The 23,221-nt window shown below is 39.5% G+C and overlaps 1 long non-coding RNA gene across 1 annotated transcript in view; it reads left to right on the top strand.

Moving 5' to 3' along the window:
* LOC309340039 overlaps positions 1–22,053 on the top strand; it is a 32,595-nt gene extending 10,542 nt beyond the window's left edge. The window contains exons 2-3 of the long non-coding RNA XR_014155749.1: positions 16,073–16,206; positions 21,935–22,053. This is a non-coding gene — a long non-coding RNA (uncharacterized lncRNA). The remainder of the gene's footprint in view (positions 1–16,072; positions 16,207–21,934) is intronic.
* The last annotated feature ends 1,168 nt before the right edge of the window (positions 22,054–23,221 follow it).

Genomic DNA, 23,221 nt, shown 5'->3' with positions numbered 1-23,221 from the left:
ACTACAGTAAAAGTACAAAGTCTATTTAATTTCTGCTAAAAATGGAACAAGCACACATTTAAGAACTTATCTCACTCTGATTTCAACAGTAAGTAAGCATGTTTATTTTTCTGTAGGCTGTGCCCATTATGTTTTGCCTTTGGCTGATGCAACACTGAGTTTGAGGGAACCACAAATCTACTTACAATCCGTCATTAGAAATGATTAATTAGAATCTGTAGGAACTGTTGGCTATTTCTGGCACTGCTGGGAAGTACTTTATCCCAGAGTAAAAGTAATTTGCCCCCATTGTAAATTCTGTAAAGGTTGTGCCATGCACAAAATCAGAAGGCTTTGGACTTAGCGGAGGTGAGTTAAGAAAGGCTCGGAGCCACTGTCAAGACTTAGTATTGTCAATCTTAGTTAAATGTTGATGGTAGACACAGTCAGTTTCAGCTCAAAATGGATATTTTTTAAAATTCCTTTTTTATTTGGCAGTTTTAAAGTTTAAAGGTTGGACACTGATACCATTTGTCAGGCAAGATAATGTAGAGTTGATATTCTTTAATGGCTAGTAAACAACTCTTTATGAGATCTGGCTGTAAAAATATATCTCCTCAATGTTCTGAATGTAGGGGAAACTATCGGAAGTTTGGAGAATGTGGCACACCTTTCCCACATCAGCCTTCAGCTAGAATGATGCAAGCTAGATTTATGTGCAGAGAACAAAAGGAACATGTTTGGCACTGATAGAGAAACACACAGAAATGGATTGAGTAAGCTGAAGGCAAAATCTCCCGAGGTGTTGGGCTGTCCCTCCTAGCTGATCTGATGTGGGCCACGGAATTGATGCTTATAGAAGAATTCAAACTGTCTCTGCCTATGCTTGGTTTGTATATTTGAAGCTAGCAGTACAAAATCCTTTTCATTCCAGAGCATCTGTTCCACCTTTTGTAAGCAGCATGTCCACCTCCATCACCTTGAAAGATTCCATCAACGGTGTCTCCCAAAAAAATTACATATCATTTGGGAAGACAGGCGAACTAATGTCAGTGTACTGGAAGAAGCAAAGATCACCAATGTCAAAGCAATGATTCTTCATATCAACTTTGCTGGACCGGTCGTGTTGTTCAGATGCCTGATTATCATCTTTCAAAGCAACTACTCTATTTCCAACTTAAGAATGGAAAGAGAATTGCCGGTGAACAACAAAAGAGGTTTAAAGACATTCGAAAATCTTTATTTAAAAAAGCAGTATAAGCATGGATAATTTGGAAACCTTGACCTGCAAGCTCTCCAATTGGAGAATAGCCTCTACCAAAGGCTTCTTGGATATTGAAGAATCACAAACTCAGGATGAAAGGGAGAAACAAGATAAAAGGGAGGCACGTTTGGCAAATCCTCACCCTGATCAACTCCCACCCAGAAACCTATGTCCCCACCGTGGAAGGACATGTGGATTCAGAATTGGCCTCCACGGTCATTTACGGACACACCATTAAGACCGTAGTCATGGAAAATATTCTTACTTGGCTGCAAGTGATTGCCAAAGAAAAAATGAAGAAGTGGGTCCATGCAATGCAATACGTTAAACTCTAATTTTTGAATTTCTAAAATTTGAATTGAGGAATCTTAAATTTGGACTAACAATTTCATGTCACATAACAGTCACATACTGGCTATAAAATATACTTGTTTTACATTCCCCTGCAAAAGACAAAGCAAAAGCATTACAGTTTAGACGAAATTAAAAGTGGGCATTCTTAAGGAGCATTAATCAGAGAATTAATGTACTTGCCACTTCCAAAGATGGCAAAGAGTATTGGGTCATCTTTGTATGATTAGTCATTTGCAAAAGCACATTTACTACTGGAAATCACTGGCAAGTCCCCAACACCACCCATTTTGATTTGAAACTTTAAAAGCTTGTTCCCACAAAATCCTTCATCCTTCAGCAAAATGGATGGCTGAAGCTTGTTTGGTGCTAATTATGTTATGTGGTCTACCAAGACTGAAGTTTATTTGTTTTGCAGCTGCCACAGGACTGTTACTAACAAATTAGCTTTCATTTATTTCAAAGAGGGCACTAGCGCTGGACAGAGAATGTTATGGTCCCACATGGAGGTTACTGAACAGCACTTGCATGTCACTTCAGCTTTGCAAAGTCTGTGTATTTACTTTTTAAAAACATAAACCACTTTTCAAACAGAATGGCCCCCAAAGTGGCTTACTAAAATGAAGACAAACAAACTTAATACAATTTTAACATCAGATTAAAAGCAAACATTTCTTTATATTGTAACAGTAAATTTGATTTATAAATTGTTTTCTGTTTATATTTGGCTTTCTGTGTGAATAAGATGCTTACTGTTGGTCCAGCCTCTACCAGCCTGGAGTTCATGAAACTTCGGGGGGGGGGGGATGGACTATGAATGGTCATGGTGTGGAAGAGGCAATGTAGTCAGTTGTAGAAGCATCTGACCTGGTATCAGTTCTGGAGTTTGGCCTTATTACACAATCTATTCTGTACCGCTCCGTCTAAGCTCCTTTGCTGATCTAGCTATTTGGCCTATAGTTCCCTTGGTGGTCAAAGGTTGGGGAAACTCACAGGCTGAATCAGTGTCTGGTAGTTAAAGTTCTGGTGAAATCCTTTTGCTTTGCCATTCAGGAGCTAAAAATGCAAAAAGTACTAGATAGCTGATCCAAAGGTCTCCAATATATTCCAAGTATGTTGGTTTCAGCTGGACTCAGCACTGCATGCTCCAACACATGTGTCTCATATGACACTGTTTGCGTAATCAAAGGAGCAACTCCCCACTGACTATAAACAGTTTACTAAGATAGTTTCATAGAAGTCACTTATAGGGCGTACTGAAACAAACCCAAAAACCTGCTGTCCTACCTCTTTTGTGATGACAATTGGTTTTTTGAAATAGAGTTGAACCAGAATGAAGAATTCTTTGTTAGAATTAATACAGAAAGTCATACTATGAGACTATTCAGCTCCCCCTTCAGCTTTTCTGTGCTGGTCTTCAGAGATGGGGGACAGATTATCTAGAGGCTGCAGGTAAAGTCTCGCTAGTAATGTAGAATGACTATAGAATGACTATAGCGCTCTCTCTCTCTCTCTCTATATATATATATCTATACAGTGGTACCTCAGTTTAAGTACTTAATTCGTTACGGAGGTCCGTACTTAACCTGATGGGGCCTCCTGCTGCCACTGCGTTGCCGGAGCACGATTCCTGTTCTCATCCTGAAGCAAAGTTCTTAACCTGAAGCACTATTTCTGGGTTAGCAGAGTCTGTAGCCTGAAGCGTATGTAACCTGAAGTGTATGTAACCCGAGGTACCACTGTATATCTATATCTATATAGATGATATAGATATAGATATATTCTTAACCTATGTGGGAGCAGCAACCTTTGCTAGGAACTTGTACATGGCAGCTGTGGTCAAGTGGATGAAGAAAAAACTGAAGCTGCATCCAGGCAAGGTGAACACAATGGCAGTGAAGGACTCATTGGGGCTTGTGAAAAACACAGAGGTACCTGGGACTGATGGACTTTTTCAGCCCTCAAGGATAAAGCAGGGGCAAGGAGTTAGACAATGTCATTTTCCTTATCTAATCTTTTGGGGATGTGGGTTACTTGCAGAAGAATTCCCAATCAACTTTAATTGCCCAAACAGAAGTTATCAGCATGCAACTGAACACCACTCAAAAATAGAGACCCTAAGCTTCTTCACTTGAGGTTCCCAGATGGGTCATTCTTATCCAGGTTGGGTGGCCACCTGTCAGGGATTGTCTAGCTGTGATTCCTGGGGTTCATTCCAACTCTACAGTTCTATGGTTGGAATTCAGCACCCAGGTGTCTAATTGACAGCTGTTTTCAGAAATGTCTTTTTCCAGATGCATCATATTTGCAGATGGAGACCACTTCTTGAGGATAGAGATGTGGCTGGCAGCAGTCAGCCCTGACTTTGTAACGTCAGTGATCGACAATGGCAACATGAGCTACACAAACTGGATTAGTGCTTCCCAGAATGTAGAAGGTTATAGCTGGAGAAAAAGAAAAGTTTATGGAGACACTACAGATTTCAGGATGGATGCAGGATACACTTATTACTTTCCCATGATCTTGTACAATCTGCATCTAACATCTGAATGAAATATACTGAATGAAATGTATACTGAATCCTATCAATTCTATCAATGTGAATTCTAAATCCACACCTCTCCCTGCCTGTTCCCCTCGCTTGTTTGAATAACTGCTTTTCTTTCCAACCCCTATGTCACCTGGCACAAATACCAGACTGATTGTAAAGCTGACAATAGAGAACTCAGGCAGAGATTAATTACATAGCGATCATATCCAGTTCAGTTTTTTCCTGTTACATAGCATGTGTGCATTTCATGTTAGCATGCTGCCTGTTTCATGTGGAAGAGAGGAATATTGGTGACTTGCAAATGAATGTGGATATGGGCAACAACCCAGTAGTCCTTGCTGTCAAGGCTTACACAGTAATTAATAGGTGCAACGAGGCTATTCTAGACTATCAGAGCACCTTCTCTGTCAACTTCCATTGAACTGGAGAGCACCAGTAAACATTGAGGGTGTGTGTGTGTGTGTGTGTGTGTGTGTAAAAAGTGGAGCACCTTGATAAATGTCAGCCTCTGACTATAAATTGTGTGGCTCAAGCTGCTTTAATTGGACTAATCCGCATAGCTGGTAAGAATCTGATTTAAGCAGCTGTGTGGTGCAAGCACTCAATCAGAGGACTTGAACTAGAGGTGAAGGAGAGATGCCAGCTTTTCTCCCATGCCAAAACAAAGCTCCCTGCCAGGGCGATGGCTTGGGGTGAAAGAAATTTGATCCTTGGAACAAAATCCTACAATACTTCTCCATTTCTCATTGCAAAGCTAGACTCTGAATTGTGAGTCATTTTCTCAGATCACCCAGTAATCAGCAATGTTTCTTGTTTACTTAATTCATTCTTTCGCCTCACTCTATATATGATTTGCTGGGGGTGTGCATCAGATTTTGACAAATTCTGAATTGGTCTGGGCTGATTTGGAAAGCTTTGTGGCTTTTCTAAACCAAAGTTTGGTCTTTCTGAATCACCGTGAAGCAAACAAGGTCCCTCTGGCATGATTTGGAGAGATGTGGAGATTTGGACATCTAAAAAACAACTATGCAGATAGCATGTTTCCAAAAAAAATTCAACAATTTATCCTCAAGCTTGCCATATAAGGAAAATGCCATATTGGGGAGAGGGTACTGTGCATTTTCAATGTGCAGAAAAACACAGGAAGGAAACACAGAGGTTGGCTCTGCCAGTTTTAAGATTGCAGATTTTGGAAGGTTTACATCTTTACTGCCACTTTAGCCAGTGAGGACAGATGTGGGCTTGATATATAATATGTGGAGGATAATAAAAGTGACCTGCCTATCAGACGAATGAGATTAATTATAGCTTCCCTTTCTCTGCTGGTAAGTTCTGCTCTGTTGCTTCTTCATAATGATTTGTCTGTGTCTTGCCATTCGTGCAGTAGTCAAGGCAATGGAAGTCAAGAGCTTTTATTTTTTTTTAAAAAGGCAGAAACCTTCATTAGGATTCTGATAAGCACTGAGGTGCACTTGTTCAAATACATCTCTCTTGTAAGCCTGATCCTTGTCACTGATACAAAATCAGATATACCAATTTTATTTTTATTTTTGGCATTGTGTTTTAGGGCTAAGCAAATGCTTGTACCTATACAGCCAAATGGCATTTCATGTTGTGAGATCATTGGGTCTAGTAGGGCTGTAATGGAGATGAATTAAGCTCTGCTTTGTTTTGGGCCATGGCAGCAAGAATGAAAGATGTATTACATTCTAAACCACATGTTTTACAGTGAGCCAAGACTTACCACAGAAAGTATAAAACATAAATTTGGCATTGATCAGTGTATAGTTAGTTATGGAATGAAGTAATTAACTTTTACTGGTGAAATGTCTTCCCAGCTTATCTTCTGCATAGTTTTTGCTGTGGGTTAGCCAGTTACTTTGTATGGAGGATGGCAACAGGCTGCCTCATGTCCAGAAAGGCAAGGTTCAACATATGTCTTCAAAAACCCATTTCCCTGTGGCCTACTTCTTCCCACAAGCAACAGCAACCGAGGTGGAAAATCTATGGCTAGATGTTACCACTCCAGACAACGGGTGCAAGCTCACCGTAGGTATTTCAACATTGCAGCAAAAATATTTAATTTCTTATAACACATAAGAAACTAGGTGTCAGTGAGAAGACTTAAAGGCTAGCTTTGAGGTCTTGTTTTACGATCAAGTGGTCTATAAATATTATGAAACAAACAAATAAACAGCTTCCTCCCTGGTATGTTAGCTTACCATATGTTGGGTTGTTGTTGTTAGTGAGACATTGTCTAAATCCCAACCTGCATTCTGAAGTGGCACTGTTTAAATGCAGGGCTAGCCCAAGAAATTTTGGCTTTGCTGTCCAAGACAAAACAACAAATGGCATCCCTCTACACAGAGAGAGAGAGAGTGAGAGAGAGACAGAGAGAGTCAAGGTGTTTAGCACCCAGGGTGAGTCAAGTTTTTTAGGTATCTGAAAATGAAAAGCCCACAAACACCCCACCCTGGCAGTAACAATAACATGGCACCCAAAATCAACTGCCTGAGATCTCAGTTTCACTCGCCTAATGTAGGCCTGCTGACTACCATTTGGTCTGGTGTTTGAAAGAACTTCATTATACTTCCGGTCGGCGCCAGCGTCTTAATGGCGGTCTTTGCCTCGAGCTCCGAGGCAGGACTGCTTCACGAGTTCGGGTCTGACCCGCTACGGCGAGCGGGGGACCCCTAAAATCACAGGCGCAGAAGCCTGTGGACAAGGAGATTCGGTGGGCACCTTTGCACCCCCCGGTATCGCAAAGGAGTCTTTTTAAAGGCTCCGGAGCGGCATCGGGTGTGAGTGCGGTGCTGAGGATCGCAACCCAGCTCGTGGAGTGAAGCCGCGTCGCCATTGACGGAGAGCGCCGATTCCTTCCTGAAATTACCGATTGGCAACAAACCTGTGAGTAGGAATTACAAAATATTAAAAACGGACTATTTTTAAGAAGATTTGGCCGAAAACGGGAAAGGCAAAAATTAAGGAAGTCAGCCTCCCGGAACTGCACGATTAACGCAGCAATGAAAAAAACTTGCTGTATTTAAAAGGAACGTCTTGTTTGAACTTTGCTAAACCCCGACATTGAAAGGACCTTCCCCCCACGAAGCGGGAGTAGGGGGGAAGGAAAAATTGGCTCAATTTAAACCGCTAGAAGAAGTAAATTGCGAACGGAAACTCTCCGCTGTCGATACCTTTGATCAGGCTGCCTGAACGGAGAGCGCTTGAAACGAACTGTCAAAAAGAGAGGACTGTGGATACAAAGTAAGAGTATATCTGGAACATAATAACGGGACCTTACTTAGTAGATCCAGATTTTTAAATTGCAACAAAGTAAGACTTTGGGTTGAATTTTATTTGCTTTGGGACATTGTATGGCTACTTGCTTCACTGTTTCTTTGTTATTCCGGCTTGGATACAATTTCCCCCTCTAGAGGACTAAAAGAGAGGCTGCAGCATTGAAGTAAAGAACTGGGATTTTCCACTTGTAACTTTCCTGTGAGAACGACCTTGAGTTATGAGCACGCCACTTGATGAAATATCAACAAGAAGTAAAACAAAGCAAGCTCAAAAGCAGGCTCAGAAAAGAACCTCTATATCAGGAGCAGCAGCTGGACAAGAGAGAGTAACAACAGCATCAATGGATTCTATGACACAGGCACTGCTCAAAATAAATCAATCTTTGGAAGTACTCACTAAGCAATCTACAGAAAACTCCAAGAAGTTGACAGAATTAACAACAAGACTCGACTTGAACACAACGACTATATCGTCTAACACAGAGTCTATAAATCGTTTGATACAAGAAAGTACCGAAACAAGGAAAATAGCTGAATCTGCTAAAATTACTGCCGAGGAAGTCAAGGGAAAATATGTACCTATTGCAAAGAAGGTACATGAACATGATGCAACCTTAGCTCTTATGGAACTGGAGAGGAAAGGCAAAAATCTGAAATTGAGATTGGTACCAGAGGAGGAAGAGGGCAACCTTGGGGAATTTCTCACAGATAAATTTCAGGAATTTTGGACTGATGAACTAGAAGGAGAAGAAGATGAATTCGTAATAACTACAGCCTTCCGGATTGGCAGAAAGCAAGGCAAGAAACCAAGGGATTGCCTAATCACCTTAAGATCCAAGGAAGAAAGAGATAAAATATTGAACCTACATTTCCAGAAGGCATTGATTATCAAGAATTCTCAAATACAGATTTATAAAGATATCCCTAAATATTTTTTGGAGGTGAGGACTCAATTTAAAGATTTAGTGGATTTGCTGAAAAAAAACAATACTCCATTCAGATGGGAGTTCCCACAAGGGTTGTCCTTTAACTTCAAAGGGAAGAAAATCAAAATAAAAACAATTCAAGACAAGGAACACTTTTTGGAGAGAAACTTCGAGGATTTTCAAAAAGGAACTGTGACTGAGGGAGAAATACCAGATATTGCAAATTTATCATTTGGACTGAACCCAGCACCGACTGATCAGGAACAAGAACTTGGAGCGGTTGGGGGAAAAGACACCCAGTAACAAAAATGTCTCTGCAACTCCTGAGTTGGAACTGCAACGGCCTGAACCATCCCCGAAAAAGGACCCAAGTCTTTCATATATTAAAGAAAGAGCAACTGGACATAATATGTCTGCAAGAAACTCACATTGCCAGAATACATAGAAAACTCTTGATAAATAAAAGATTAGGACTGGAATTTATTTCCTCAGATAAAGTTAAGAAAAGAGGAGTCGTGATCTATGTTAAGGAAAAATGGGAACCAAAAATGATTTTTAAAGATGAACAAGGAAGGTTTCTGGCAGTGGAAATTCAAATACAAGGAGAAAAAAATTTGATTGTAGGAATTTATGCACCTAATGAGGGGAAGGCTGAATTTTTCAAGAAGTTGCATGAGACATTAACGGACTTTATGGACCATAAAATAATAATGATGGGCGATATGAATGGAGTCGTCTCCACAAATATGGACAAAGCTCAAAGACAAGTAATCTCTAAGGATGGGAGACTACCAAAGACCTTTTTTGAACTGACTGACACAATGGACTTGATTGACATTTGGAGAACAAGGAACCCTCTGGAAAGGGAGGGGACCTTCTTCTCTGAAGCTAAAATGACATGGACCAGGATTGACCAAATATGGATCTCTAGCAATCTGGCACCAAGGGTTAAAAATACAGAAATCTGCCCAAAAACCTGCTCTGATCATAATGCAGTAAAGATGGAAATGAAATTGACAACAGCTGGAACTTTCAGATGGAGAATGAATGACACCCTTTTTAGAGATGAAGAAATTTTAAAAAAGGCCCAAAAAACTCTGAAAGATTACTTTGAAATAAACCTTAGAACAGATCTGGAAAGAAGAATAATATGGGACGCAAGTAAGGCTGTCATGCGTGGTTTTCTAATTCAACAAAATTCGATAAAAAGGAAACAACAAAATGAGAAGAAAGAAAAAATCTGGAATCAGATGAAAGAAGGAGAGAAGAAACTGAGGTCAAAACCAAAATCCCAGGAGATTTTAAGAGAAATAAAATATTACCAGACCCAATACATGGAACTGATGAACCAAGAAATAGAATGGAAAATAAAACAAATGAGGCAAAAAACTTTTGAATCAGCAGACAAATGTGGGAAATTGCTGTCATGGCAATTGAAAAAGAGGCAAAAGTTGAATACTGTGACGTCCCTTGAAGTAGAGGGGAAATTTGTAAATAAACCAAATGAAATCAGTAATTGTTTCCAAAGTTTCTTCAAGAAATTATACGCACAAGGGCCGAAAGACGAGCAAGAGATAGAAGAATTTATTAAAAAATATGGATTATCAAAGATCTCGGAAAAAAATAAAAGGACTTTAAATGAAAAAATCATGAACCAGGAAATTGAGGGTGCCATCCAGAATATGCAATTGGGAAAATCACCAGGGCCAGATGGACTGACGGAGAGATACTATAAAGCAATGAAGGAATGGTTAATACAACCATTGAAAGAAGTGTGTAACCAAATCTTGGAGGGGAAAAAGGCTCCCGAATCGTGGAAAGAAGCATTCATTTCACTTATACCGAAGACAGAAACTGAGAAACATCAAGTTAAGAACTACCGCCCTATATCACTCTTAAATGTGGATTATAAAATTTTTGCAGACATTTTAGCAAAAAGATTTAAAAAAGTGTTGGTAGAGGAGATTCAGAAAGACCAAACAGGCTTTCTCCCAGGGAGACATATGTCAGAGAATGTAAGGAATATTATAGACATTTTGGAACTATTGGAGACTGATTTAAATAGAAAAGCAGTATTGATTTTTGTGGACGCGGAGAAAGCCTTTGACAATATTTCTTGGAGTTTTATGAGGAAGAATCTCCATGGGATGGGGGTAGGCCAAAGTTTTGAAAACGGTATAGGTGCAATATATTCAGAGCAAAAAGCTAAATTAATTGTGAATGGTGTTGTTATGGATGAAATCTCAATAGAAAAAGGGACACGACAGGGTTGCCCAATATCCCCTCTATTATTCATATCGGTCCTGGAGGTGTTGTTGAATATGATTAGAAGGGATCAGCTGGTTGAAGGAATACACCTCGGAGCTAAACAATATAAGTTAAGAGCATTTGCAGACGACCTAGTTTTGACATTACAACAGCCAGAAGTCAGTACAAAAAGAGTTTTAGAATTAATTGAAATATTTGGTCAAGTGGCTGGTTTTAAACTAAATAAGCAAAAGACAAAGGTACTGGAAAAAAATCTAACGATGGGGGAAAAAGATAGCTTTCAAAGGGAAACTGGTTTGGAGATAACAAAAAAGGTGAAATATCTGGGGGTGAATTTAACATCCAAAAATATGAACCTGTTTAAAGACAATTATGAGAAATGTTGGTTAGAAGTGAAGAAAGATCTTGACACATGGTCTAGATTGAGATTATCCTTGTTAGGCCGAATTGCTGTTATTAAGATGAATGTATTGCCGAGATTGTTGTTTCTGTTCCAGACATTGCAAATTATAGACAAGATGGATTGTTTCAAGAAGTGGCAGAAAGATATATCTAAATTTGTCTGGCAGGGCAAAAAACCCAGAATAAAATTTAAGATTTTAACTGATGCAAAAGAAAGGGGGGGTTTTGCGCTGCCGGACTTAAGACTTTATTATGAAGCAGCAGCTTTTTGCTGGTTGAAGCAATGGCTACTTCTTGAAGACACAGATATTTTAGACTTGGAAGGGTATGATAACAATTTTGGCTGGCATGCATATCTATGGTATGACAAGGCAAAGATATACAAAGGTTTTAAAAATCATATTGTCAGGAAAGCTTTATATAATGTTTGGAATCGATATAAGGATTTGTTGGAAAATAAAACACCCAGATGGTTGTCACCAATGGAAGCTAGAGCGGTAAAAAAACTTAACATGGACTCTAATTGGCCAAAATACAGTGAAATTATAGAATATGATGGTGAAAAAGTTAAATTACAGAGCTTTGAGAAATTAAAATCCAAAGTTCGAGACTGGTTACATTACTATCAGATAAATGAAACTTTTAAGCAGGACAAGAAACTAGGATTTCAGAAAGAGAGGTCGAAATTGGAAACAGAACTGTTAGAGACCAATACTAAGAATTTGTCTAAAATGTATAACTTGTTGCTGAAATGGAATACACAGGATGAAACAGTTAAATCAGCAATGATTAAATGGGCACAAGACTTAGGTCATGATATTATGTTTGCTGACTGGGAACAGTTATGGACCACAGGACTTAAATTTACGGCATGTAGTGCCTTGAAAGAAAACATAATGAAAATGATCTATAGATGGTACATGACTCCAGTCAAGCTCGCAAAGATATATCATTTGCCCAGTAACAAATGCTGGAAATGTAATGAATGTGAAGGAACTTTTTATCATCTTTGGTGGACCTGCCCAAAGGTTAAAGCCTACTGGGAAATGATCTATAATGAAATTAAGAAAGTCCTTAAGTGGACATTTGTAAAAAAACCGGAGGCTTTTCTCTTGGGCATGGTCGGCCAATTGGTACCAAAAAAAGATAAGATCTTTTTTATGTATGCAACTACAGCAGCAAGAATACTCCTAGCAAAGTATTGGAAGATGCAAGAACTACCTACTCTGGAAGAATGGCAGACGAAGGTGACTGAATTTATGGGACTGGCAGAGATGACCGGCAGAATCCGTGATCAGAGGAAGGAGACGGTGGAAGAGGACTGGAAAAAATTTAAATCATATCTTAAGAACTGTTGCAAAATTTCGGACTGATAAAATGTCAAGGGTTAAGAATTAGAGAATTATAGTTGGAAATATTTAAGTTAAGAAAATCATGAAGGAAATCAAATTTTGAAAAGGAATGAAGGATTGCTAAAAATTTTGGACACAGGGGTGCAGGGAAGGGGAGGCATGGGGAAGTCATGTATTATTTGTTTGTTTGTTTAATTTTGTGTTTTCTGTTTTATGAAAATTAATAAAAATTATTTAAAAAAAAAAAAAAGAAAGAACTTCATTATGGTATTAAAACTATGTTAAAGCCGTATTTGCTGGGCAGTGTGTGCTCTGATCTTGGCCATTGTTTAGCTCTTCTTTTGCTGTGTATGAATGTCAAGATCTGAGCAAGGTTTCTTTATTCCAAAGAGCATTGGACTAGTGTTTCTGCATCCTACTAGGTCAGACCCTAAGGGAAGACATTGAAATAGCTTGCTTGACACCTCTTCAAAATAGCAGTGGAGGGGGAGGTCTATTTTCACATCTCTTTCTCTTTTGCATAATGTATGATATCTGAATTAACTTTCATGACATATTAACACTCTAGAGCTGACTTAATATATAGTGTTATGTAATACATTATGCATGGCTTGTGCATCAGTTGGGCTGCGATTTCGGCAGCCACAGACTTGAAATGGTCTCTCAGTGACATAACTGTTAAGTAACAATGAAGCCAAATTCTGCATGCTGATTTTTATTTTGCATTGCTTCTTGTTATGTTTGACTTTTCTAATTTACTGAAACCACTAAGATGTAAACTGTGACTCTCCTCTTCATGTTATCCACAAAAAGGAAAGGGGATGGGGGTGGGATTTCATTTCTTTTCCTTCAAGCTGAGCTAATTCCCTTGACGTCCCATTGTAATTTCAGTCTACAACATCAGAAGCATTATGAATTGTGATATCTTTGCCTGGTACAGGCAATACGATGTGAAGAGAAAGAACAATGCTCAAATGTTAACATTGTGATTATAATGCGCTATTCACAAGCGTGGAAATGGCATGATCAACATGCCTGCACTTTCACAGAACCATAGAACTGTAGCGTTGGAAGGGACCTCAGACAGATGGCCAGCCAACCTCTCTTTGAAAACCTCCAAGGAAGAAGAGTCCACTGCCTTCCAAGGGAGTCCGTTCCACTGTCGAATAGCTCTTACTATCAGAAAGTTCTTCCTCATGTTTAGTTGGAATCTCCTTTGTTGTAATTTGAATCATGTTTAATGGATCTAAAAATAGTTACACTGCCAATGCTAAAAAGCTTTTAAGCAGCATTTTGTCAGGATTATATGAATTGGATTGATGCTGAATAAAACATATGCATGAATGGCTATATTTGTTAATTCCAGAAGAGTAGTCTTGTTAGCCTGTAGCAGCAAAAAGGCAGTCATGTGGCCTTAGAGACTCACTGGTATACAATGACAAACTTCCAGAGGAAACAGCTTAATGTGTCCAGTTACTTTGTCCTTCTTCCTTTTCTCTCTTCTCTCAATTATCTTCTATTTGAATTTAGATTATAAGGTCCTTGTAGCAGATGTGTGTTGTTTTAAATCAGTAGCAGTGTACATGTGTTATGTCTTGGTGTGGTGTTGGCAGTCTTTTTTGGGAGAAAGAAGAGGTGCTCAGTGTGAAGTTGAAATAACCTTTAATATGCAGAAAGACATATTTTGCATCTAGAAGGATGCAGCTATACATAATGATGATGCTATGTAATAATAAATAATTATAATAAAATACGTTGAATCCTTTTTACCCTGTAAAGGTGTGTTGGTATGAATATAATAACCTTTCTTAAAAATATATTCATCCTTGTCTTTCATGGACAAATTAATATCTAAGAATATGAGAGTGATATTCATATGCATTGGTTGTCCTACACAACTAGGAGGCTTTATTGTCAATTTCCAATCTGTATTACTAACCATACCCTTTGCTCCTTTGGCACTAAATGAAGTGTACAGCTATTCTACTAATTAAGCTGCAATTTGTATGTAAACATAATTTTGCCGTTTAGAAAGTTATGAGCAGGCCACTTTTTGAATACAGAGCTAAGAAGTGACTTTCAGGGTCACAACTTCTCACACTTCCTATGGCTTCTTTTGTTTAATTTGAAATCCTCAGCCTTGCATTTAGCTAATAATTAAATGCACAGTGTTTGATCGCTCAGCCTGCCATTGAAGTGGCAAAGGCCTTTTTCACATAGTATGCTTTCCTTATGACACATACTGTGATGTGACATCCTCAGCTGGGCTATACAATGCACTTCTAACCCTTTGTAAGTATCCGCTGTTACCATCATTCACACAGGACATCGGTCAAATGCAAGTGCCAAGTTATTTAAATGCATTAATAAGTGGAGTCAAAGGGTGTCTCTCTGTGTGTGTGTTTGGAACAAAGCTCACTCAGAGAGCACATCTTTTACGTGCAGAATACTGAGCCGGTTCAGTTTTCAGTTTCAGCAATTATCTTAGGAGTGTGGAATTTCTGACACCCTCCCCCCAGATGTTAAACTACAGTTCTACAGTTCCAATTATCCCTGAACATTAGCCATGCTTATTGGGGTTGATGGCATTTGGAGCCCAACAACAGCTGGAGGGCCACAGGGTCCCCAGCCCTGAAATAGTAGGTCTCAGGAAGCAGTGCTCTCCTTTCCAGGTGTGGCCATCCTCCGCTTGACTTACCTTATTGTTTATTGTTCTATCTGCACCAGACAATCTGTGGTTAATTTAAGCTGTGAATGGTTGAAAAAAATTCAAATTTCAAGCCATGGTTTTTGATCTTGCCATGTTTTAAAAACTCATAGTTTTTAAACTAATCACAGTACTTGCTTTGGACATAATAAATTGTGGTTAGTTTCAAGGAGGAAGTGGGTGTTTCTAGTCTCCTCCTCATGGCTGCTCTGGGAAAGGAGATGGAAGGGGGAGCATGTGAACACAAGGCTTGTCCAGCCTTGTTCCCTTGGTCAGAAACCATTCTGCTTCTGCTTTTCTTTAGTTGTCATATGCAAACTTCAGTTTTATGTGGAGGAGAGAAGAGAAAGGCATGACCAAGCTCATCCAAGGTTTAGCAATGTGTTTGAACGGAGCCACTGAACTTGAGGTAGGCTGGTTTGCTTTTCTACTTGGAAAAGACTAGGCTAACCAGGCTTTTTCCTCAGCAGTAATCTATACTGATTGCAAATAAGTCAGCATTATGCCAGCATTGAACAGTAATCAAATCATAGCATTAGGTACAAATTATGGGCCTTTTATGACATATATCAATGACTAAGGCCTGGCACATAGACAAATCAATCCAAATAAAAGAACCAGATTTCTGTCCCTGATAGTACCAAATGAACAATCTACTATACCTGTTTCCCAGGTAGAATCTGCATCACCCATTGCCACATCTTATATCATTCCAGAGCATCCTCTGACCTTCAAAGTGACTTTCCAGGGAGCACAAGGGATTGCAGTAAGGAAGCAGGGTGGGGAAAGCACTTTTGCATGACTGGAGTTCTGCTTATACAACTTTGGATCCCACCCATTGTTATATATCCTCTCCACTTTCAGCAAATCTGCTTTCCAGTCTTTAAACCTTCTCTACAGCCAACTGGTGTCTTTTCCTAATTTTCCCACCTGTTCAGATAAATAACAAACACAAATTGATTTTGGCTTTCAGCATAGAGGGAGGAGAGAAAGATGACAAACTACTTCTTTCAATGAAGAATGGTTTCTGGGAAGAGAGCATTCTGGAGTGGGACAGAGACAAAACACTGTATCTGGAATTCATTTTCTTCATTGAAGATTTTCCAGGTAATAACCATAAATATTGTAATGTTTATAGCCTTCTTATTTTGTTCTCGTTACATTTTAAATCACTGATTCCTAAGGTGTTATTCCTCCTACATACTGTTTGGTCATAATCTTTTGTTGCAGAAAAATGTGAGCCCATTCAGACTTTTTTTTTTAAAAAAAAGTCTAAATAAATACCCAGTTTTATCTTTGCTTTTAATGTTTTTACATTTGAATCTGCTGATTATATATACACTGTTCCCACAGTATGCCTTTGGGAATCCTGCAAGCAGGACCTGAGCATTCTCCCCTCCAGCAGTTTTTGGAACTAGTATTCAGAAGCATTACTACCTTCGACTGTGGAAGTAGAGCATTCAACCATCATGACTAGTAGCCATTAGTAGTCATGTCCTCCATGAATTTCTTTAATCCTCTTTTAAATGCATCCAAGTTGGTGGCTACTACAGTGGTAACTCTGGTTACCAACTTAATTCGTTCTGGAGGTCCGTTCTTAACCTGAAACTGTTCTTAACCTCTGTTTTGGAAATTAATAAAAATTATCTTAAAAAAAAAAAGAAACTGTTCTTAACCTGAAGTACCACTTTAGCTAATGGGGCCTCCCACTGCCTCCGCACCGCCACTGCGCGATTTCTGTTCTCATCCTGAGGTAAAGTTCTTAACCCGAGGTACTACTTCCGGGATAGCGGAGTCTGTAACCTGAAGTGCTTGTAACCCAAGGTGTTTGTAACCTGAGGTACCACTGTACTGCCCCATGTGGCATTCCTCTTGAACATACCATGTGGAAAATGATGTGCATACACAGTCTTTTACCATGTGCAACACAAGAGGAATGCTTAAACTGAGCCCAGAAATCAATGAGGAATTATTCTCTTGGTTTCCACCTTTCTTAATTAAAAAACAAAAGAAAATGCAGGAGGTAAAGAATGATGACAACATTCTATTGAACGATTCGCCATCCTTTTGAAAATAGACTACAACTATTGTATGAATCTTTCCATGAAAATAGCATGTCATAAAATATCATTATCATTGCAATGGTTACCAAAAAGGATGCCTTAAGGGGTTTTGAACAGTAAAGTCCACAAGGTTCATGCAGAGGTATAATATTTAAACTGGTAAAGCTGCTCACGCTATTTTTAATAGTCCATATCTGTTCATCTGTGTAAATCATGCTTTCAAAAAAGGTTCATTACCAAAAGAACTTTACTCGGGAAGGGAATGTTAATAAGTAATGAAACAAAGAGCTCTGTCATAGAGATTAAGTACCCCTGTGTCTAAGTACAAAGTTCATGTAGCAAAGTGCAGCTGTTATTCTGCTCATAACCCTACAGCAGCCTTCTAACCTCCGTTCAAAATCTGTCTGCTGGCTTTCCTGTTACTGTGCTGACTAGTGCAAGGTCCAGCCAAGGTTCAAAGTTCACTGTCTGAAGGCTTGCTGGCTGTGTCCTTTGTGCAGATCTGACAATTTGCAGATAAGCCACAAACGGCTTGTTTAGATCATTTGCCCACGCAGTGGAGAGAGTTTCCATCCTTGGTTCTCTCATGGAAGCTTAGAAAATACAGAAAGCATATTCAAATAACTACTATGGTAACATACCAGAAATTATAATGCATTTCATTAATGCCTGTGAAATAATGCTGCTTGGTTGGGGTGGGTGAGAGACCCTGATATATAGCACAACCTCCAGAATGTAAACTTGAAATCAATCTAAGCAAATGTGCAAAGAATTAAATACATGGCTGAAAGCTGATTAATGAAGTTTTTTCTATATTCTATTTGGAAAGTATTCCAAACGCTCTGTTAGAGTTTTAAGGAAACATGACTTTATTTTCATTCATAACTCAAAATTACATGGGGACATGCTAAATTTGGATAACAATGAATTTTGCCCAATTCATTGTTGGGCAACCCAAAGCACAATTAGTGGTTTGTCTCAGTTGCCAGACTATGAAAGGGGCAGTGCCAAACAGACCACTGCCCCTGTCGCTCCTTGGCACCACAGATGTGAGGCAAAAGGAAGCTGTGGTTCCTTTAATTATAAGATGTATGTGAAGGCATGAAACAGTTTCAACCACTTTGCCGTTTTGTTTTTTGATTGTTTTAGAAGCTGTTCTCACCAGGAAGCTCTAAAGGTCACAGGAAGTTTAGAAAAACCAACCCAGGAAAGCAAAACTTAAAAAGAGAAAGAAACAAATAATGTATGGATGACAGAAAATAAATTTATCAAATAATGGAAAACAGAACATTAACACAACTTTGGTTTGGTTAAGAAGCTAGGCGGAGAAGTGGAAATACAGTAATGCAGATAGGTAAAACTGGCTAATGCAGTTGATTAGTTACATCCAGAAGAAAGAAGCCTGGATGAAAAGAGCTGCAGTGGTCCAAGACTGTAAAAGCTGAAATGAGATAAATGGAAACTGATTTACAGTAAAATATTGGCTCGGGGATAGAAATAAACTAGATTGGGTTTAGATGGATGCAAAGAATTGTAGTTTACCCATTGCAGAGCTACAGTTCTCAGCACCCTTAACAAGCTGCAGTTCCCAGGATTGGGGGCAGGGCTTAAATGTGCTTTAGATGTATAAAGAGTCCAGTATGCCACTACCATGATAGTTTTTCCAGGTGCTGGAATGCCATACAATACCCTTACAGGAAGAACCTCCAACATTATTTGTGCATCAAGTCTGACACCTGGGTCAGAGGAATGATGTGGACTATGCATAGCTTGGAAAATTCAAGACACAGAAATGTAATGTAAAAAGAAGGAGAAAAGATCCTCCTTTTAAAGAAAACCAGTGCCTATGTGCGTTTAAATGTTAAAAGGGAAACTAGCTCAAAAACAGCCCCAAAGAAGCACACACACACTCCAAATAGCAAGCTTTCTCTACACTGCCTGGCCAGGGTGTTGTGCCTGACAGGATCCCAAGATAGCAAGAGCAATTTGTTTTAAATCAGGAGTGGAAATCTTGTACCATCCTGTGAGAACAGGATGCTGGACTAGGTGGACCATTGGCCTGATTCACCTGGCTCTTTTTATGTTCTTAAGAGCAGCCAAGTTAAAATTTCAAAACTCATGCAGATTCTGGCTTCTTTTGTCTATCTGGCAAATGCACCAACAGACTGCTTCAGAATAGTCAGGTTATAGTGACCAAAGCTTTGATAGCCAACCAATATAGATAGATCATTTTCATCTCGGGTACAGCTTGGCCAGAATGCACCGCTTACTACACTCAACTGTTACCTCCTTTCTCTCAGCATCCTACATATGCCTTATCCCAGGCTTTTTCATATCAGCCAGGGCAGCAGGCAGCGTATGGCAAGCTAAGCTAAGACTCTACTGAAAAATGAGAGGGCCATTCTGAAAGAGGAGGAAAGCCGGAAACCGAGTCCCAGATAAAGTAACACGCTGCTGTTCTCTCCAGCGTCGGTTGCCTTGCTTTCCTTTCTGGTCCCACTGCTTCCCTTATTAAAATGCAAGGTACACTCTGCTCCAGGCCACAGTAAAGTCTCCAGCTATCTGTCAGTTTCCAGGAAGTTCCAAGGTGCATTATGCCACGATAGGGAAGGGCAGGTGCCTGTGGTCTGAATTGCAGCTGCCGTGCAAATACTCCAATTCGCAAATGCCGCAATCAGCTCTGAAAGTTCTTCATTCCGAAATCATCTATTAAATGGAATGCTAACAGCTACCACAGATTCATCCTATCTTTTCAATTCAGTTCACCCCTCTGATGTTAGAGCACTGCGGGCAAAATTGTACTGAGGAATAGCAGGCAGAATGCTATGGCAAGTTGCTTGACCCGAGCTTGATACACAAGTGGAAAACAAGAAGTGCAAGAATTAGATTGAAATGGAACGTGGGGGAAAATAGCCACCCCCCTACTCCTTCCATGTCAAGACCTTGTCCTGTGACATAGGTCACATGCTTCATAAAGGTCTTATGGGTTTTTCTGTTTCCTGTGTGGGCCAGCCTTTGGCAAGGACTGAGGATGCTTTGAGGACTGCTGTGTAGTTATACCTTAAGTAGTGGACTGAATTAGAGATGGAAATTTTACTTTCTAATGGAATCTTTGCACCAGGTCAGCAGCCGCCCTCACCTTCTCTGGGGCACATTTGGCAGAGTTTTCGCTCTGGGGGTTACAGATCAAAGTAAATAACATGATCTCTGCAATTCCCCAGAGGCCCCGTGTTCCTATGAAGTTATCTTCCCACACCTACAGTCGTGCACTCTTGCCTCTGAAGAGCAAGGTCAGAAGAGGCTTCCTTTCCAGACTGCTTCCGTCTTTGAAAAATATACAAAGGGTTTCCTTTTTGCTTAGCAAAAGTCAAAGCTACAAGCTGTGTTACTACAAAACCAGAATGGCAGATTCAAGTCCAAGAGTAGCCTTCTTTTCTGCTTGTTGTGCTTTTCAAGTTCATCCCCACTGAAGCCACAAGCTGGAACAGGAATGGATATGGCAATGTTTTCCAAAGCTTCTTGAATGCAAGCCTATGTTCTGTATATTTACACAAGAATTACCCTGAGCCCTAGATCCATAAATGGGAGGCTTCTTCAGAAGAGCACACTGGTTTTTTAAAAGCAAATCAGACAAAACAGGACTCAAAGATTCAGCTATATCTTCTCTTTTCCTGTGGGTTTGGGAAGTTGGTGAATCATAGAATCAGAGAATTGTAGAGTTGGAATGGATGCTGAGAATCGTCTAGTCCATCCCCCCTGCAATGCAGGAATATGCAGCTGTCCCATATAGGGATCGAAACTGCAACCGGTGAGAATATTAGTAACTGGTCCTCAATTCATTCATCCCTAAGCACATATGGTGAATTACGCATAAAGAGTGACAAGAGGGAGGAGAACAAATGCTTGAACCATGCCTTGAAAAGGCCCAGCCAAAATTTAAATACTGATTTTAAAAACGAGCAAAGCTACAACTATTTCTACTACTACTGTCCTTTCTCCAGTGCAGGGTTACTTTAAATTGTTTCGGCTGGAAATCCACATGTTGCACCAGTCCACTTGTAAAGTAAACACACCTGTAGTGAACCAACCTGGGTGCAGTTGACATTGATGTGATGTGTGCAGTCAGTTTCAGGCTGGAAACATTCCCAGCTCTACCTGGAAATGCTGGGGATGGATCTGGAACATTATATATGCAAAGCAGATGCTCTATCACTGAACTACAGCCCTCCCTCAAAGCTTATTAAATTTATTATTATTATTATTATTATTATTATTATTATTATTATTATTATTTTACTAAAGCTATGAAGTGACCACTGCTGAGATTCTCCTAGCACATGTGATTAAATTTTATATGGCTTCGCAATGTACATCCAAGATGTTGCTTTGTCTGTTGCATAGTGAGGGTGATGTGGGTGGACTGATCCTGCAAGTAGCCATATACGGCAGGGTTATGTGGGCAACTATACTCAGTGCTATTTTTCTAGAAAAAGAGGTTCCAAAACCCACCATGAACAGCTCCCTTGTTCTCTTAGAATGGCAATGGTGCCCTGTGTACCAACGAGTTCCAGCCAGGGGAAAAACCCTGACTCTACTATGTGGCTAGGGTTCTCCCATAGATAGGATTAATTAACTTGTTCAAGCACTTGTAAAGCTGCCAGTTGCTTGTAAAAGTGAATTTACAAAACTGTGAGGAAGGAACAGTGTGATATTTTGAGTATGCTAATTGAAAGCGAGGCATTTATCGAGGTTGTTCTTGTTATTTTCTGCAGATTCAGATCTCAGCTCCTGACAAGGGATTCAGGGCAGAACTAAAATATGATGACTGACTTGGCAGCAGGGAAAAAAGGTCATTTACTCTAATGCAATAAAGATAAAGCAATAAGTTCCAGTGATGCATATAGTATGTTCTGTGCTTTCTCGCTTGTTCTTTCTTCCCTCAGCAAAAGCATGGCATGAATACAGCGCAAGCAGAAATTTTTACCAAAGAAGCCAACCATCTCACTTGTTACAAAAAAAGAGGTCCTGTCATCTGCTGAGGTATAACCTCAAAAGCTTAGCACAGTCCTTTTATTTTATTATTCAAATCTATCTACTTTTTAATCATCTCTCGGGCAATGGAAAAAGCCGCTGATCGTGCACTACTCTTGCATAAAAATACACATTTCTCTAAAGCAGTTGAATTCAATAGGCGTTTGGAATGGGGTGGGGGAGAATAGGACCAAATCCAAAGAGGACAATTTGTGCAGTGCATTGCGACAAACATGTTTAGCAGATTTTACTTGCTCAGCATTAAATAGATGTGAAAATGGAAAGCATTTATATTCATAGAAATTTACTGACATTTTAAAAATAGTAAAGAAAATTTTCAAGGGAACGGAGGGTGTTTCCCCCCACCCGCAAGTTCCTTTCCTTTGGGTTGTCATAACAGCCTACAAAGCTGTTCTACATTTATAGCAGATTGTTCTCTGTCGTTTGTAATTACACTGCATGGGAGAAAAGCAATTCTGAATCTTTTTAATAAATATAATTGAAGCCACTCACTTATGGGGGGAGTATTTTAGTTACCCAACACATTTTCAATTACATTTATTGAAGGATCCAAAATGTTGCTAGCTGTCAGAAGCAGTTTGGTGAGCAAGAATGTTTTTAATGCGAAGCCATTACGGCCATAATATAATGGCAATTTCACAACTTGAAAGCAGCACTTTGGGGTCATGTTACCAACCACACACTTTGCAACACTGTTTTTTATTGAGTCCTATTGAGCTATGAGCTTTTGGGTGTTTTAATACAATACACAGCTGATTGCTGCTTCAACAAAGGCCTGGTTCTCATAGCAGCCATTTTATTTCTTCATTTGCTTAAACATTTATATGTTGCTGTTACAACCACACACAGAGAAAACTACAACCAAGTCAAATCAACAAAAACAGGAGAAAAACATAACACAGCAATAAAATGTATGCTGCTCAGCAGTGGCAGACTTTGGACTTTAAAATTTCAGTGGTGCCCTATGCAACACCAGAAGTCAATTAGAAACAGAAACCTCTAACAAT

The sequence above is a fragment of the Podarcis erhardii genome (genome assembly GCF_964252035.2).
Source record: "Podarcis erhardii genome assembly, chromosome: 4".
Taxonomy (NCBI): Eukaryota; Metazoa; Chordata; class Lepidosauria; order Squamata; family Lacertidae; genus Podarcis; species Podarcis erhardii.
Note: the sequence above shows the minus strand (reverse complement) of the source record. Positions and strands in the feature narration are given on the sequence as shown.